Here is a 17107-nt window from a genome sequence, read left to right as displayed (position 1 = left end):
TATTAAACACTCTGGATCGGAGACACTGAGAACCTGATGAATAATGGTGATAACAGGAATGGAGAGGGGCCACTTAGCCTAGAGACATACTTTCCAAACTTCAATGTGTGCATGAATCACTTGGGAATCTTACAAAAATGCAGGTTCTGGTTCAGTAGGTTCTGGTTCATAGGGACCTGCGATGTTGCATTTGTAACAAGATCCCAAACGGTACCAATGATTCTGCCCCACAGAGCACACTGAATAGCAAAGACTTTGAAGGTAGGATTGATAGGAATTGACAGTAGATTGGTCATGGGGACAGAAGACAAGAGGGATGGTGAGCTTTGAACAGAAGGAGCTAAATTGAGAAGAAAAATGATGAACTCAGGTTCATACACCGAGCTTGATTTCCTGAAATTGGAGGGCACAGAATGGTGTAATGCCAAAAAGGTACATTTATTGTCAAAAGACCTGGATTAAATCCCAGCTCCAACAATTATTAGAAAGATAACTTTGAACTTTAGCTTTTCTTCTTCATCTCTAAATGGGAGACTACTAAAACTACTTCAAAGGATTGTTGCATAGATGAATGGAGATATGTTGTTGTGAAAACTTCACACAGTGGTCAACACATAGAAGGCACTTACTGAGTAAAAATTAAGTGTATAGGGTATGGAATTTATGGACTAATCCAGCTCCTGGTAAGGCTGATTTAGGTTTTAACACATACGTTTTTCCTACAATGTACATACTGATACTTCAAATTGTACGGTAATTTGGCAGCCTTCTGAACTTTATGTTTTCTAAGTATTCATTAGCTGACATAATTTCAGAGGACTTGAATGCCAGGATTGGCAGCAGTTCCACCAGAGCTACATCTATCAGAAAACAGCAATTGTCAGATTCTTCCTTTTAAGGCACTTCTCCAGGAATAACTGTCTGAATCAAATAGGAAAATATCTGGTCAAACTCATTTATAATCATAGTCCAATAATGGCAAATGGCAGGCTGTGGGATAAATCTGTGGGCTTTTACTTACATTTCCAACCAGAGGTAGCATTATTGATGATTGAAGAGTTAGGTCTTCAGAGCTTATCTACAACCTTGAGTTGGAAATTTTAGACTGGTTGAAAGTAAATATTTTTCCCTTAAACTTAATCTGAACTTTCAAAATCATCCTTGTATCTGTCCCTACACATAACTCAATCAGTGAGATTTTAGGGATAATGTTAAACTGAAGTGAAAAAGTAAATTTATGGTAACACAGAATTTATAGCACATATTTTATTCTGGAAGTCTTCAAAAATAACTATTTGTAATATGAACAAACTGTGGTTTTAGTACTTATGTTGCTGGACTATTCAAGAGCAAGTTCTTTTATCTCTTGCTTCATAAAAGAGATCATAAAGGAAAAAAAATTCCAGGCCATATTGTCAAGATATTATCTCAAATATAACAAGAGATCAAGTCATCCAAAGACTCATTAAATTACAGTTCTTATAAAAACAGCTTATCCTTTCCAAAAATTAAATTACATAAAATATTCTGGAATATTTTGTGCTTGACTGCAGGGACACCAACCATGCAGATTTGAGGATTTTATCTTCTTTGGTGTCATTTCAGTATGAGGAAGTTCAGAATCACGTGCATGGATTGATTACTAAACAAAGCATCTCAATTTCGACTCTGCATCTCTGCATTTTGTTGTCTCCAGTATTCTCCAAAGCCAGAATCCATTATTTTCATCAACTCTAAAAAAAAGTCCAGTCTTTCAAGGTTGAAACGAGCTCCAGAAGAAAATCTTTGCTGACAGAATTATTTTGGTCTTGCTAGAGTAGTTGGCTGAAGTCCTTGCCAACCTATTTACCTTAATTAACTCCACAGGTATGGTTCCCTCAAGATAAACCCTAAGTGTAGTTGACTCTAGGTTCAAAAAGGGAAACTTTCCATCTCCTGAAATTAGAGAACCATTAAGGCTCTTAGAGACTTCCTCAAAATAACATCAAATTTCTTCTTAAGTTGAAAGACTTAAGGCTCAGTCTAATAGCTTGCTTGCATAAGGAGCTAACCAGCTTTAGTTAGCAACTATTTTCTACAGATAATGGTTATGAAAATATTTGTTGAGTGAATAGATTCTATTACCTATTTTATCTCCTCCAAAGAATAACTTTGTGAAACTTTTATCTGGATACATTATTTTTTTCTTCCATAAATGTTCCCTTCCTGTTATCTAACCATTGTCCATCCAATCATCTAAAAGAAAATATGGGAGTTATCCTGGAATCCTTCCTGCCCACCTCATACCCATTCAGTTCCCAGTACCTGCTGAACTTTCACATCCTACATGTGTGCTGACCCTCTCTTCTTTGGTGCCTTCTGGCACTGTGCTCTCCTAGGCCCTTACATTTCTCTCTGGGCCTTTATAACAGCATCCTAAGGACTTTCTTTTTCTCCAGTTATGGCCTCCTCCAATTTACCCTTCAGAATGCCTTCAGAGTGATATATTTAAAATCCAAATTCAATCATGTAATTTTCTTTCAGTGGTTCTCCATCATTCACAGTAAAAAGTAAAATAAAATAAAATAAAATAAAATAAAAGTAAAATGGAAAAAAATAAAGTTCCCTGGCATAAAATTCAAGGTGTCCCATTATCTGGTTTTTATAAGCCTCTCGGGTTTATTTCCTACCTATTGTTCACCACCTCACTCTTCACACTGCAGCAGGTATCTCAGCCTCTGCACTGTTGACATTTGGGCCAGATAATTCTTTGTTGTGTTGGGGCTATCCTGTGCCATTTTAAGATGTTTAGCAACATCCCTGGCCTCTACCCACTAGATGCCAATGGTACTCACTTCTAGGTATGGTGATCAAAAATAACTTCATTCATACGACTTCACTGTAGCTAGGACTTGGGTGGTGAATCACAAACTCTTTGCACACATTAGGGTCTGTAGTACCTCTCTTCCTTGCTTTTTCTGTTATTTGTTCCTGGAAAGCTTTCCTCCTTCTTTGTCTAATGTAGGGAGAGAGGAAAAAATTCTATCTTTCTGCCCTCTAACTTCTTTGTTTACTCTGAAAAGGAGGGACTAGCAATCTGATTGGTCAGATTCCAGGACACTAATTGGGCCACGGGTGAGATCATTTTTTTTTTTTTTTTTGTAAAGGCCACATATGGGTATAACCCACTCTTCAGTTAAAAAAAATTAACTAGTTAATACATGAATCCATGCTTCTAAAAATTAATTTAAAATTGAATTAAAAATGAAAGATTTCTGGAGTCAAAGTATTTTTTTTTCTTACTGTGTAAATGCAGTTTTATTTTGTATTTTATTTTAAATTTATTTGTTTAAATTCAAGTTAGTTAACATACAGTGAACTATTGGTTTTAGAAGTAGAACCCCATGATTCATCGCTTCCATATGACACCCATTCCAACAAGTGCCCTCCTAATGCCCATCACCCATTTAGCCCATCTGCCCACCCACCTCCCCTCCAGCAACCCTTAGTTTGTTCTCTGTATTTAAGAGTCTCTTATGGTTTGCCTCCCTCTCTGTATCTTATTTTCCCTTCCATTCTCTTATATTCATCTCTTTTGTTTCTTAAACTCCACAGATGAGTGAAATCAGATATCTGTCTTTCTCTGACTGACTTATTTCACTTAGCATAATACACTGTAGTTCCATCCAAAGTATTCTAATAAAAAAAAAAAAAACCAAGAGAGATTTGATACATGCTTCCCCAACCTTGTCACCAACAGATATCCTCCCCTTTGTGGCCATGGCCCTTGGGGTTCCAGGATTGTGTATAGAAAATTTAGGATAGATTGGCTTACCAAGATGGGAAACTATTGACTTTGGGATTCTTGCTAGAATTGCTGGAGCAGGTAATTCACGTTTTAGGCCTATCTAGCTCAAAGAGAAAAATTTCAACAAAGCTTCTATAGGCCACATTCTTCTTCCCTATTACCATGCCTTCTCCAAATCCTTATAGCTGTTTTCCCTTTCATCCCCATAAAAATCCAGAACCCATAATAATCAGAGCTATTATTAAGAAAGAGAGACCTTTGACAATTTATGATATATGATGTTACCAAACATCAGTCCATAGCCAAGCCCCAGAGATTCTGCTTCACAAGGTCAAGGGTGAATCCCAGGATCTATATTTTTTACCAGCTCCTGCCAACATGAGTCTGACGTGCCATTTGGTATGGAAGCCAGTGACCACAGAGCTGCATATTAAAATGTAAAAAGATGCATCCAGGTACTCAGCATTTTGACAGCTGAATATTTCACTTCATGTTTATATGGATTCTGTATCTAGTATCCACACTTAACTTCCAAGTTACGTAAATCATTATAGCAGATGGAGGAAAAGATGTCTGTATATGCCTATGTCCTAAATACTAAGCAGGCCTTCAAAACAAACTAGGTAAAAAGGAAATACCTGCAAGGGCTCTTTCTTAAGATAACAAAAACATGCTTGGGGCGCCTGGGTGGCGCAGTCGGTTAAGCGTCCGACTTCAGCCAGGTCATGATCTCGCGCTCCGTGAGTTCGAGCCCCGCGTCGGGCTCTGGGCTGATGGCTCAGAGCCTGGAGCCTGTTTCCGATTCTGTGTCTCCCTCTCTCTCTGCCCTTCCCCCGTTCATGCTCTGTCTCTCTCTGTCCCCAAAATAAATAAACGTTGAAAAAACAAACAAACAAAAAAAAAACATGCTTGATGGTGGAAAATGTAGCTGTTTTCATAAAGGTTTCCAGCCATGGGAGCAAACAAAGGTTGAGAGAAATACTTTCTACACACGTTTAATTCTAAACCCCCCATCCTTAAACAAGGAATTTAAAAATAGCCCTTTCCCCTAATTCTATTGATTATTATTCTTTTTAAGCCTTCCTCACCATTTAGGATCCCATGAGAGGTCAGTAAGGATGGTGGGGGTGAGGTGTTCCTGGTAGTGAAACCAAGGATGACAGAGTAAACTAGAAAAATGCTTTAAAACTCTAATCGAGACAAACCTGACTACAAAATTGTATCTGTGCTATGCTTACAACTGCAAAAATTCTGTCTGCATATGGACAGGGACTAAAAGGGAGCATGAAAAAAATGTAAACAGTTTGGTTTGTAGGATGGCAGGATTTGGGGTGGATTTTTCTTTCTTTTGAGTTTTGTCAATGTTTTTGTAATGTTTTGTAATAAACAATACTATAAAAGAAGCAGCTGAACCTGCTGACTAATTATTGTTAGAAAGAGCAGCTTAGCATCGACTCTATCAGAGCTAAAATTGCTGCTTTTGGCAGAGGCTCCTCAACATCAGATATACAATGTCAGATAACCTTAATCCAGAAGTCAACTCCCCTGGTCCATAGGAGCATTTCCTCCTCCCTTCTTCCTTCCCTTTCTTTCTCCCTCCCTCCCAACCTGCCTCCACCTTCCTTCCTTCCTTCCTTCCTTCCTTCCTTCCTTCCTTCCTTCCTTCCTTCCCTAACAACTCCTTGTGACAGGCATTCCAGATATTGGTTCAACTGGGTCCACAAGGAGAGTGTTTCATTTTGTTGTTTTTATTTTATTGTTAAAAATAGTTGAAATGATTGATTGGTTACACCTGCCCTAGGAAAAACCTTGGGTGAAATCGCCCTCTGCAATATAGTGAAAAACTTGGGATCCTCAAAAGAGTGAGTCTAAGTGTGTGAGTGGATTCAAACTCCATTTTGAGGGAAATACTGGTGTCACCTGCAGGAACCCCTGCAGCTTATCTTTGTGCAGAAATGGAATGGCAAGAATACAAGTTAGGTTCTTAAAAATTTAACAACAGAATGTCAGCTTCACTTCCTGCACATCTGGTGTTTAAAGCTTATGGATAATCAACAGCATAGACTATTGGCACTTCAGGCACTTGTCAGTGAATTCAATCCTGAAGTGACTTGTAACTGTACACTTGCCAAAGGCTCACCTAAGACACATGATATTGGAGAGAGACGATTTAAAATGGGTTGTCTCTCCACTTTTCTTCCAGGAACTCTAATCTCTGTTCTTGGGATTCATTGTGGTATTGGGAAGCAACGTATCTGGCCTGATATAAATTCCTGATAGGAAAACTCCCACCGTGTTAAAAACTTAGTGGTCTGGTTTGAGCCTTTGTGAGAATCAATATACAAATTGTCCACTGGAACAATGCTTTTGCATTTTTTTGGGCAAATATCATTGCTGAGGGTGTAGTGCCTTATGTCACCTATAAGCTATTATTAAAAAAAATATGTGATAAATTCCTTTTGGATTTAGGACATAACTTTTCTTTGCTTATAACATAGGTTACAGAGTAGGTATTTCTCTTTGTGCTTTAGTTACCAGTACTTTACCCCAAGTACTTCTCCACTGGCAATTTCATACAGATCAGAGGAATTGATGAGCTTGGGTAGCAGAGTTGGGCACAACAGAGAGGATGCCATTTGGTGTCCATTCAGTTGCTGTGCCTGTTATGGCTTAGGTTGGTATAATCCTTCCAATTTTAATGATCTCATTAAGATTTTTTTTCTCCAAGAATCTGTTGTTCCTAAAGTACTAGATTTTCATAGAGGAAGAAATGCATTTCATTTTCTATAAATATCAAAATTAATTACTCATCGTTATAACTATTTATTAAAATTCAGAATTAGATGAAAATATTCTTCATAGATTTTGTTAAGCCTTGAAGAGATCCATTTTATTGTAGCATGTACAGCTCTACTATTTAAGGAAATTATGACATAAGGTTCATAGTTGAATTAAGTCAATACCTTTTGCCCAAACCCTAAGAAGAAATTAGTAAAAGATGGTGGGTAGAACTATGGTGGTTTATTAGGACAAGTGCAGGCAATTGAGTAGAGTTGTTTTTGTAGGCCTGACCCCAGGGCGTCTAGCTGGGAACATACTTATTCATTCACTCATTCATTCTCAATATATGAGTCTACTATATTCCAAAGACAATTTTAGGTGCCAAGGATACATCAGTAAACAGAACAGAAAGAGCTCCCTGTCTTTACAGAATTTGCATTCTAGTAGGGACAGGGGGAAGATAGTCAATAATAAACAAAAAAATACATGGTGTGACAGTTGGTGATAAGTGCTATGGGAAAAGTCAAGTGTGTAACAGAGAGATAGAGTGCACAGGGTGTGAGTGTGGAGTTGCTATTTCAAATAGTGTGACCAGGTGGCATCTGAGCAGAGATTGGAAGGGGAGAGCTATGTGAGTCCCTCTGGGAAAAGTTTCCATGCAGAGGGAACAGTTTGTGCAAAAATCCCAAAGTAGGTCTGTGCTTGGCATGTTTGATGTGGCAGGAATGGAGCATGGAAAGAGAGTGGTTGAGAGGCCATAGAGGAAGTAGAGAGCCAGATCATGTAGACCATTTTAAGGGGCTTAAAAAATGAGACAGGGAACAACTGGAGGGTTTTGAGCAGAGGAGTAAGGTGATCTGACATGTTTTAAAAGCATCACTTGATTGCTTTGTGGAAAATAGACAGTAGTGAGATGTGGGAAAAGTGGAAGCAGGAAACCTAGCTAGGAGATGATGGCCAGTTGGACTTGGGCTGTACTGGTGAAAGTGGGGAAAAGCTGGACATATTTTGAAGGTAGAGCCACCAGGATTGGTGACCGTTAGGATAGGAGTTGTGAAAAAAGGTGAGTTTTTGGTCTGAATAAGTACATCAAAGAGTGCAAAGGATGGAATTGCCATGTCTTGGATGAAGAAGACTGTGGAAGGAAGGTCAGGACTTTCGTTTTGGACAGATACAATTTGAGATGTCCAAGTGCTGATAGTTTGAAAATATAAATATAAATGTAGTAAAATTAATACTACATTTAGTATTATATATAAATAGTATATTATGGTATTATTAAATATTAATATACTTGTACTATGTTTTAAGAGGGACACTAGCAAGTTATATATATATGTGTGTATATATATGTATATATATAATATGATATATTATATATTATACATAATAATATATTAATCTGGCCACTTCAGTGTGTGTGTACATATACCTATAATATGGTATATATACATATTTATATACACATTTACATATGTATACACATACATATAAACCCAGCCACCACAGTGATATTTCTTTTTTTGATTAAAAATTTAAAAAACTGTGGTAAAATGTGCATACCATAAAATTTGCCATTTTAGCCATTTTAACTTGTATGGTTCAGTGGCATTATGCACATTCACAGTGCTATGCGACCATCTCCGGAAGTCTTTTCTTCTTGCAAAATGGAAAGTCTGTACCCATTAAACACTAGCTCCCCATGACCCTTTGCCCCAGCCCCTGCCAGCCACCATTCTTTCTTTTAATTTTTAAAAAATGTTTATTTATTTATTTTGAGAGAGAGATAGAGGGCAAGCAGGGGAGGGGCAGAGAGAGAGGGAGAGGGAGAATCCCAAGCAGACTCCGCGCTGTCAGAGCAGAACCCAACATGGGGCTCCATCTCACCAACCATGAGATCATGACCTGAGCCAAAATCAAGCATCGGATGCTTAACCAGCTGAGCCACCCAGGTGGCCCTGGTAGCCACCATTCTACTTTCTGTGACTACGAATCTGACTGCACTAGAGACCTCATATAAATGGAGTCATACATTATTTGTCCTTGTGTGACTGGCTTACTTCACTTAACATAATGTCCTCAATGTTCATCCACGTTGTAGCATGTGTCAGCCTTTCTGTCCTTTTTAAGGCTGGATAACATTCCATTGTATGTATATACCACATCTTGTTTGTCTATTCATACATCAAAGGGACCACAGTGGTATTTATTATATATTTTCTCCCTTGGAACCTTATAGTAACTTGCCCCCATTACTCCCAGGATAAACCTAAAAGGCTTTCCTATGGTTTACAACCTGCCCCCACACAACACAGCAGGCTTCATTCTGTTTATCTTCCTTTACACTCTCCCCTTCAGTCAGGCTACCTGACCTTGCCACAGTTCCTTTCACATCTGGATTCTCTGCCCAGCTTCCTCCTCTGCTTACAGTGCCATTCTTCAGAATAAGCTCAGCTTGTACCTCAGGACTCAGCTCAAGACATCAGCTCTTCCAGGAAGCCTTCCCCCTCTCATCCAGGCTGGGTTAGGTGTACACCAGTGCTTCTAGAATCCCCTAGACTTCCGTCTACCAGTCCATTCATCACACTTAGAGCTAAGACCATGTCTTGTTTCCCATTTCATTCCAGGAACCCAGCACAATCTGAGTGAGCAATACACTGTGCCCTGCTATCAGGGTCACTGTCTGCAAATTCAGTTACCCTCCTGTGGTCAATGGTGATGGAGGTAAGGAAGCAGGCGCATCTCCTTCTGACGTAGCATGAGGTAGCCCACGCTAGGACACAACGCCTGGTTGTTCACCTCATCTCATCACGAGGGCATTTTATCATCTCACACACTCAACAGAAGGGTGAGTACCATGCAATAAGATATTTTGAGAGGGAGACCACATTCGCATAACTTTTATTACAGTATATTGTTATAAGTGTTCTATTTTACTCTTATTGTTGATCTCTTAATGTGCCTGATTTATAAATTAAGCTTTACCACAGGTATATGTGTATATGTATATAAATAAATATAAATAAGTAACTATATATAACTAAATATATATATTTCCATGCTCTGGGTCTCAAGCATCCACTGGGGTTCTCTGAACCAATATCCACAATAAGGGGGAACTATTGTACATTTTTGTTGAATGAAGGGATAATGGAGTGGTGAGTACCTGGAGTCTTAGAAGAGGTGGGTGTTGAGGCAGTGGACTGTGCAAGTGACTAATTCAAGGCCACCAAATGTGAAAGGCAAGCCTACACAGCCCTCTGAGTGCAGGCTTCTCCCTGCCCGTGAAGCCCCTGAATGAGACACTTGGTGCACACAATAGAATGATCCAAGATGTGCTGAGATTCACACCCCCACCGCCAACCCTTATCTGTTAACCCCCATGGTAGGAGTTTAGGTGCCTTCAGCATGGTTTTAATCTTGTGCTGTTTTAGTAGATGATGCTTAAACCTTTCCTGCCTCAATTCTCCACCAATTTCTCCTCCTCACTCGACTCCCCCTGCTCTGAACTTGGAAATAAATTCATATGTTTAGGTCACTTAAACAAAAATGAGACTTTATTCTGTGAAGTAAGTGTTTAGTTTGTAAAAGGATCAATGGGCTATTTTGGATCAAATAACTGTGTTTTCTTTAGCCATTTAAAATGGTCTATTTTCATTTTTTAAGCCACTGCCTTGTGAAAGAACCTAAGAATATCCCCAACTTAGTGTTAGATCCCGTAATTACATTTTCCCATTTTGAAAGCAGTTATGCAGTCCTTACAATAGAGTCAACGCAGCTAAAAATAAACTCCAGGCAGTTCATATTAACTGGGTAATAATAACAGGCAACAAGGAGGCTCGGTGTCCAAATATGATGAAAACAGGAAGTTCATTACACAAGCTGTTCTTTCCTGATAGATCTGAATTCTTAAAGCCTTAACTCAAAAATAATCCCTTCAGGTTATAAATAAAAGCAGAGAATTGTCTCTTACTTGTGGCTTAATGGAGATAACACTGTAGCTAAATAAATCCACACAGTTAGGGATTGAATATAATGCCAGAATGTCTGTTTGGGAAGAGACAGGAGTACGTTTGTGGAGACCCCTCTCCTCCCAGATAGGTGCCGGACACATGTGCCCAGGGGCTTACTCTTTTCTCACACCAGGCACAAGTTGCCAGGGAGATGACGCTTTACTTTGGTATGATGGCAGGAAAGCAGAAAGCCTTCAGGTGTGGAAAGGATTTTTATTTTTTCCTGGGGGAGAAAAGGGATGAAAGACAACAAGCCTAGCTCCAAGTGTCTGCCAAGTAGTATGAATTTCAATCCTGGGTTTCAGGGTAAAGTGCGAATGAAACCCAGAAGAACTTAAACCTCTTTCCCTTAGAACTTCCTTTCTCTAGTGAGTGTTGCTGATTGTAAGGATTCAGATTTTCTTGATTGAAACAAGGTGAGCATGGAGGGAAATTTTAACTTATGTAACTACAATGAACTCCACCATCTTCCCCCCTGAAACCAAATCCCAGCTGTCCAGGGTGTCACTGAGAAGTGTGAGGAGGAGTCCCTGACCCTGCCATCCACCCCTCTTCAAGGATCTCTCACGAGTTGTTACAACAGTCCCAGGAGGGTCTCCCTGGCTCAGACAGGTATCCCGTCTCAATTTTCTGTAACAAGGCAGAGAACAGGCTGGGAGGTTCAATCAAGACCTGAATAGGATTGGGATGGGGAAGAGGATGGGGGTAACAAGCAGCCACCAACCACAGAGTGACAAGTGCACGCTGATCTGGCTCCACAGAGGCAGTTTTCTCTCCCTAGGCTGGGTCAGTAATGTCTGCTGGGTTTGCCTCCAATAAAAGAGCACACTTGGGGAGGACTCACCTTGTGAATGTCCCCAAACCTCCCAGCTATTCTTGTTCTACTTCCATGTTGGCTGTACTCACCCTTCCAGCTGAGTGACCTTTGTTTCTTTCACCACACAGTAGATCTAGGACTATGTCCCAGGAAGGGGGTTCTTGCCACTTTCGAAGAGACAATGGATAGGGTGTCACAATGAGCATCAGGAGGGCCATATTGCCAACACCTCACATTTAAGAACAACCTCAAATTTAGACTTTTGATGTTATTTCCAAACGGGGTTAGCATAGCCACAGACATACACTGATCTAATAACAAAGCACATAAAAATATCCCAAAACAGCCGTTACGCATGACTTGAAAGTTGTGTTCTATGACCAGATTGCATTAGCTGTGGGGTGCTATAAATTTTATATTTTGTAAACCTGTGAATAGCACAATTATATTGCACTATATATGTTTACTGAGTGCAAACATTTAAAATATGTCAATTTTTGTCATGCTGTTTTGATATTTTTTTCATTTTCTAAGATATCGTCATTCTCAGAAATTGGAAGTGGTGTGGCCTCTAAGAGGCCCTGACCATAGACCATCTCCCCTCTTTGATGCTACCCATGGGGAGGGGTGAGGACTTCTGTGAGATGAGGAGGGAGATTTACAGAGGTACTCCCTTGAGGCACATGAATGCAGTGGTTCTTTAACTTACATGTGCAACAAAATCTCCTAGGAAGCTTGTTAGAAATGACACATGGCACACTGAGAATTTCTGGCCCAGACCCAAGATTTTGTCTCAGGGGATCCGGGACTACTCTTTGAAAAGCCCTGTAACAGGTTGTAGAGGGAGCTGTTGGGGGAAGGTCGAAGGGTAAAAGAGGTGTCTTTGGGAAATAAATAATGATTCCCTTTGGGAACAGTGAAGACCCTGTCATACAGAGAGGTTTATCCCAGTAGGATCAATAAAGAACCAGAGCAAAGCACCTGGTAGCTGAGAGAGCAGAGGGTAGGCAGGGACAGCCACCAAGGATATGGAGAAAAAGAACTCTTGTGCACTGTGGGTGGGAATGCAAGCTGGTGCGTGCGGCCACTGTAGAAACAGTATTGAGGTTCCTCAAACAATTAAAAATAGAATTACCAGATGATCCAGTAATTTCACTACTGGGTATTTACCCAAAGAAAACAAAAAACACTAATTTGAAAAGATACATGCACCCCTATGTTTATTGCAGTGTTATTTACAATAGCCAAGACATGGAAGCCACCCAAGTGTCCATCGATTGATGATTACATAAAAAAGATATAGTATATATACACAATGGAATATTACCCGGCTATAATGAAGAATGAAATCTTGCCATTTGCAACATCACGGATGGATCTGCATCATGGATGCAACATCATAGAGGATACAATGCTAAATGAAATGTTAGTCAGAGAAAGACAAATACCATATGATCTCACTCATATTTGAATTTAAGAAACAAAACAAATGAAGAAAGGAAAAAAAAAAAAAGAGAGACAAAAAACCAGACTCTTAACTATAGAGAATAAACTGGTGGTTACCAGAGGGGAGGTGGGTGGGGGGATGGATGGAATAGGTGATGGGGATTAAGAGAACACTTATTGTGATGAGTGATGTAGAATTGTTGAATCATGGCACTGTACTCCTGAAACTAGTATAACACTGTACATTAATTATACTTCAATTAAAAAAAAAAAGAAACAGAGAAAGGGATCTGGTGGCTGAGAGAAAGAAGGCAGGGAGAGCTGTCAAATGTGGCTGCAGAGAGCATGGAGCACACTGGAGAAATGTTCAAATGGGCAGACTATGGGTGTAGGCAGAGGGACATGAGACTTGAGCAGCTTCTGGGGGACCTCACTGGAAGGGAGGGTGGGAAGACCTCAGGATAGAGCAGGCATGTCCCAGAGCGGTCAGGAATCTAACTATGAAGCTGAAGAAGTAGGAGAGGCTCTGTAGGGCTTGGTATAGGGAGAAGCCCAGAGCTAACCTCTCCCTCCACTAACTGCAAACAAGCTAGAAAACTTCCTATAGGTTACTTATCTAATATATACACTGACTTTTATAACATTTTTGATGAACTCATCTGTTTGGAAGAATAAGGGAATATTCAAAGAACTTGGAATAGGGGAGGGAGGCGTTCTAAACTGTGGGTAAGGACAGCTTTTCCTAGATTTTTGAGTTGTGGTTTGAACTAAGCAAAGCATTCCTTCTCATAGATCAACCTGTGCCTCTCATACCATCAGTACTTTTTGCCTCAGCATCGATTTTATACATTTAAAAATTATAGATTAAACACCTCAGTGTCATTTCCATGGTTCATGTGCTACAAATCCAAAATTCTTTTGTGTTAGTTTTTGTCCATTCCAAGAACGTACCACATAAACCTTTCTATGAGTACTAAGAGAAATATATCCACTCTTTATATGATTAAATAATTATAGGACTTTCTTTGGTTTTAAATACCAATGATCTCTGTTATGTAAGTTTTTCTTAACTTTAAATTTCATTCCTTTAATTTTCATTCCTTTAATTTTCATTCCTTTAATTTTCACTAATGATGGCAACTATGCTTCATATTTTGGAGTTACCTGCCTAGCAACTTGACTATAAGCCTTTTGAGATAACAGTACAATTCTCAAGCTTTCTGGTTTGCAAAGCTCTATTTTTTCTAGACTTCCCCATATTATCCATTTTTTTCTAGTGGAAGAACATTAATAGATTACAGCAGTAAGTCATAACAACTCAACTTCTATTTTTCTTCTGTTGTGGCCATCACAGGAATGGTTCCCAAGCTATAAAAAAATAGAACAGATAGTGCTAATAGGGCTTTGAAATCAGAGGTAGTTTTTGGATGTGTATGTGTGTTTGTGTGGTTTGTGTATAGGAAGTCAAAAGATAGTCTATTTAAATAATTCAACAAATTTATTTAGTGCCTAATATATGCCAGACACTGTTTGGGTGCTGGGGATATAAGAGTGTACAGAGCAATGCTCCCATTCTCAGGGAATTGACATTCTCTTGGAAAGGGAGTGACAGGAAGTGGGACATGTATGCTGTTTTATAATAGGGTAATTAGAGAAGACCTCAATAATAAGTGACATTTGAACTGAGACTTGAAAGAAGTGAAGACACCTCATGGATACCTCAGGGGAGAGATTTCTTGGTGGAGGAAAGTTGGGTACACAGCCTGAGAGAGGAGATGGCACGTCAATCATTATCAATATCAAGGAAGCCAGTGAGAGTGGAGTGAATGAGTGGGGAGAGGGAAAGGAAGCAAGTCAGAAAGATAGCTGGGGAAGACCATGCAGAGTCTTTCAGGTTATGGTAAAGACTTTGGATTTCTTTTCTTTTTTTTTTTCTTAGTGAGATGAGAAGCCAGTGGAGAGTTTTGAGCAAAGGAATGATGTGAATATTTTAATAGGATCACTGTGGCTGCACTAAGGGGCGTGTGTTACATTGAGTTCTCTAGAAGTAGAGCCTGAGATGAATATGTGCATATGATTTATGAAGAAACTGGTAGGGAGTGAAGGATGCAGGGTAAAAATGAAGAAGGACAGTGGTAAGAAAATGGTTTTAGGTGATGTGAAGCTTCAGCCTGATCCCATGGCAAGCCCTGGAACATAATTTCACAGTAGAGTTTTCCCCACTTGAGTCAAGGGAGAGGGGCTTTTTACCCTCACCTTGGTTACTGGCTAAAGACTCTGAGGAAAGGGATAGAGAATCTAAATCCCAGGCACATCCAGGTACAGTGGCTTCTATTGCTGAAGGGCAGTCCTCATGGATGCATTCACAATGGATTGGAAAGGGCTCACCAACCACATTGGTAGAAGGGGTTCCAGGGGGCATGGCTGAGCATACCAATAGCATCTTCTACGTGGAATAAGGATGGAAGTAAGATACCAATTAGGAGACTAATTCAGTAGTACAGAAGAAAGATGACGGTGGCTTAGATTAGAATGTAACAGTAGAGGTATTGAGAAGTGGTTGGATTCTGGAAAATTTTGGAAGGCAAGGCCCATAGGATTTGCTAATGGATTGTTTATACAATGTAAGAGAAGGAGAAGAATCAAGGATGACTCCAGGATTTGTGGCCTGACCACTTATGGAGAAGGGAAAGACTGTGGGAAGAGCAAGTTTGGGACTGAGGCAACAATTAGAAGCTCCATTTGATATATATTAAATTGGAAATGCTTCATAGACACCTAAGTGAAGATACAACAGAGGCGAGTGGATGAAAGAATCTGAAGCTGTGAAAATACGTTTCAAATCCTAGGTTCAGAAGACCAACTGCCCATGATATTGAAAGAATATCACGTGCATATGTATTTGAGGTAGCACTGCTGGAAACTTTTATTGGGGTTCTGAGGATGGATGCGGAGTGAGTGAGAAAGCCATAGTTCCTACAAGCCTGTAATAAGGGCAAAAGGTGAATATTAGACACTATAGGTGATAAGCTTAATGACAACTTTAGGCCCCATTTCTAAAATAGACCATTAAACAGATGATTTTTAAGTAATTTGCCAAGTTGTAATGCTTTAGAGGTAACATGGATTCACAAAGAACACATCAGACCATGTTAACCTCATTTTCATAAAGATATTCTAGACACAGAGGTTTGGGGGAATTCTGTAGTCTTAGTACCCATTTTTATACAGTGTTTGTTAAATTTCTTTACTATATCCTTCTGACAAAATGAAGAAGTGTGGGCTAGAAAATAGAGTAGTTATGTAGCTTTCTGATTGGCTAAGCAAGAGGTGTGAAGAAGGGCCAACCCTTAGATTACTTTTTACTGCCAGTCAAGTTTTCATATCATCAGGCCCCTCTGCTAGTTATAATTTTTACCAACAACTTAAATGGAGAGCTGGAAAGCATATTATCAGATTTGAAGATGACACAAACTGAAGGAAAATAGCTAATATATTGAATTATAGAATGAAAGTGGAAAAGGAGAAGCCCAAACTCACCATCTGAAATTTAATAGAGATGGATGCAAATGTAGCAAAATATCCCATTTCATAGGCTGTGAGAGGTCTCCCTTGACAGAAACGAATAGAACTAAGAGTTTTTTAAGTTTATTTAGTTATTTTGAGAGAGAGAGAGAGAGAGAGAGAGAGAGAGCGAGAGCAAGGGAGGGCCAGGGAGAGAGAGGATCCCAAACACTGGCAGTGCAGAGTCCAATGCGGGGCTCGAACCCACAACCGTGAGATCATGACCTGAGCTGAAACCAAGAGTTGGATGCTCAACTGACTGAGCCACCTAGGCACCCCACAATTAACAATTTTTTAAATAAAGAGGCTTATTTTCCTTTAAATCATGTGTGGCCTTAAGTTAGGAGTGCAGGCTTTGAAGCCATCTGCCTGGGTTAGAATCTGGGTTCTGCTACTCACTGGCTGTATGATCTGGGGTATGTTTTTTAAAGTCTGTGTTTTATTTTCCTTCCTGATAATATTAGTTCTAGCTAATATTGTTGGAATAATTGTGGGAATAATTGTGAGAATTAAACACATGTGAAGTACTTAGAGGAATGCCTGGGTCGAATTAATACTCAATAGATATCTATTATAACAGACTCAACAACATGACCTGGTTCTAAAAAGGTAAAACAGTCTTTGGGTACAATGATAGAAGTGAGGTGTCAAGGTCAAAGGAATCTCATAGCCCACTGTACTGTTTACTGCTGGGATTTT

The 17107-nt window shown here is 39.5% G+C and overlaps 1 long non-coding RNA gene across 1 annotated transcript in view; it reads left to right on the top strand.

Annotated features, from left to right (window-relative positions):
• Nucleotides 1-17107, top strand: part of LOC121034740 (uncharacterized) — a 490191-nt gene that overhangs the window by 74098 nt on the left and 398986 nt on the right. Inside the window, exon 2 of the long non-coding RNA XR_005792590.1 lies at nucleotides 9196-9416. This is a non-coding gene — a long non-coding RNA (uncharacterized LOC121034740). The remainder of the gene's footprint in view (nucleotides 1-9195; nucleotides 9417-17107) is intronic.

Source organism: Herpailurus yagouaroundi, unplaced genomic scaffold, assembly GCF_014898765.1.
Source record: "Herpailurus yagouaroundi ecotype Mexico unplaced genomic scaffold, PumYag 160, whole genome shotgun sequence".
NCBI lineage: Eukaryota > Metazoa > Chordata > Mammalia > Carnivora > Felidae > Herpailurus > Herpailurus yagouaroundi.
Note: the sequence above shows the minus strand (reverse complement) of the source record. Positions and strands in the feature narration are given on the sequence as shown.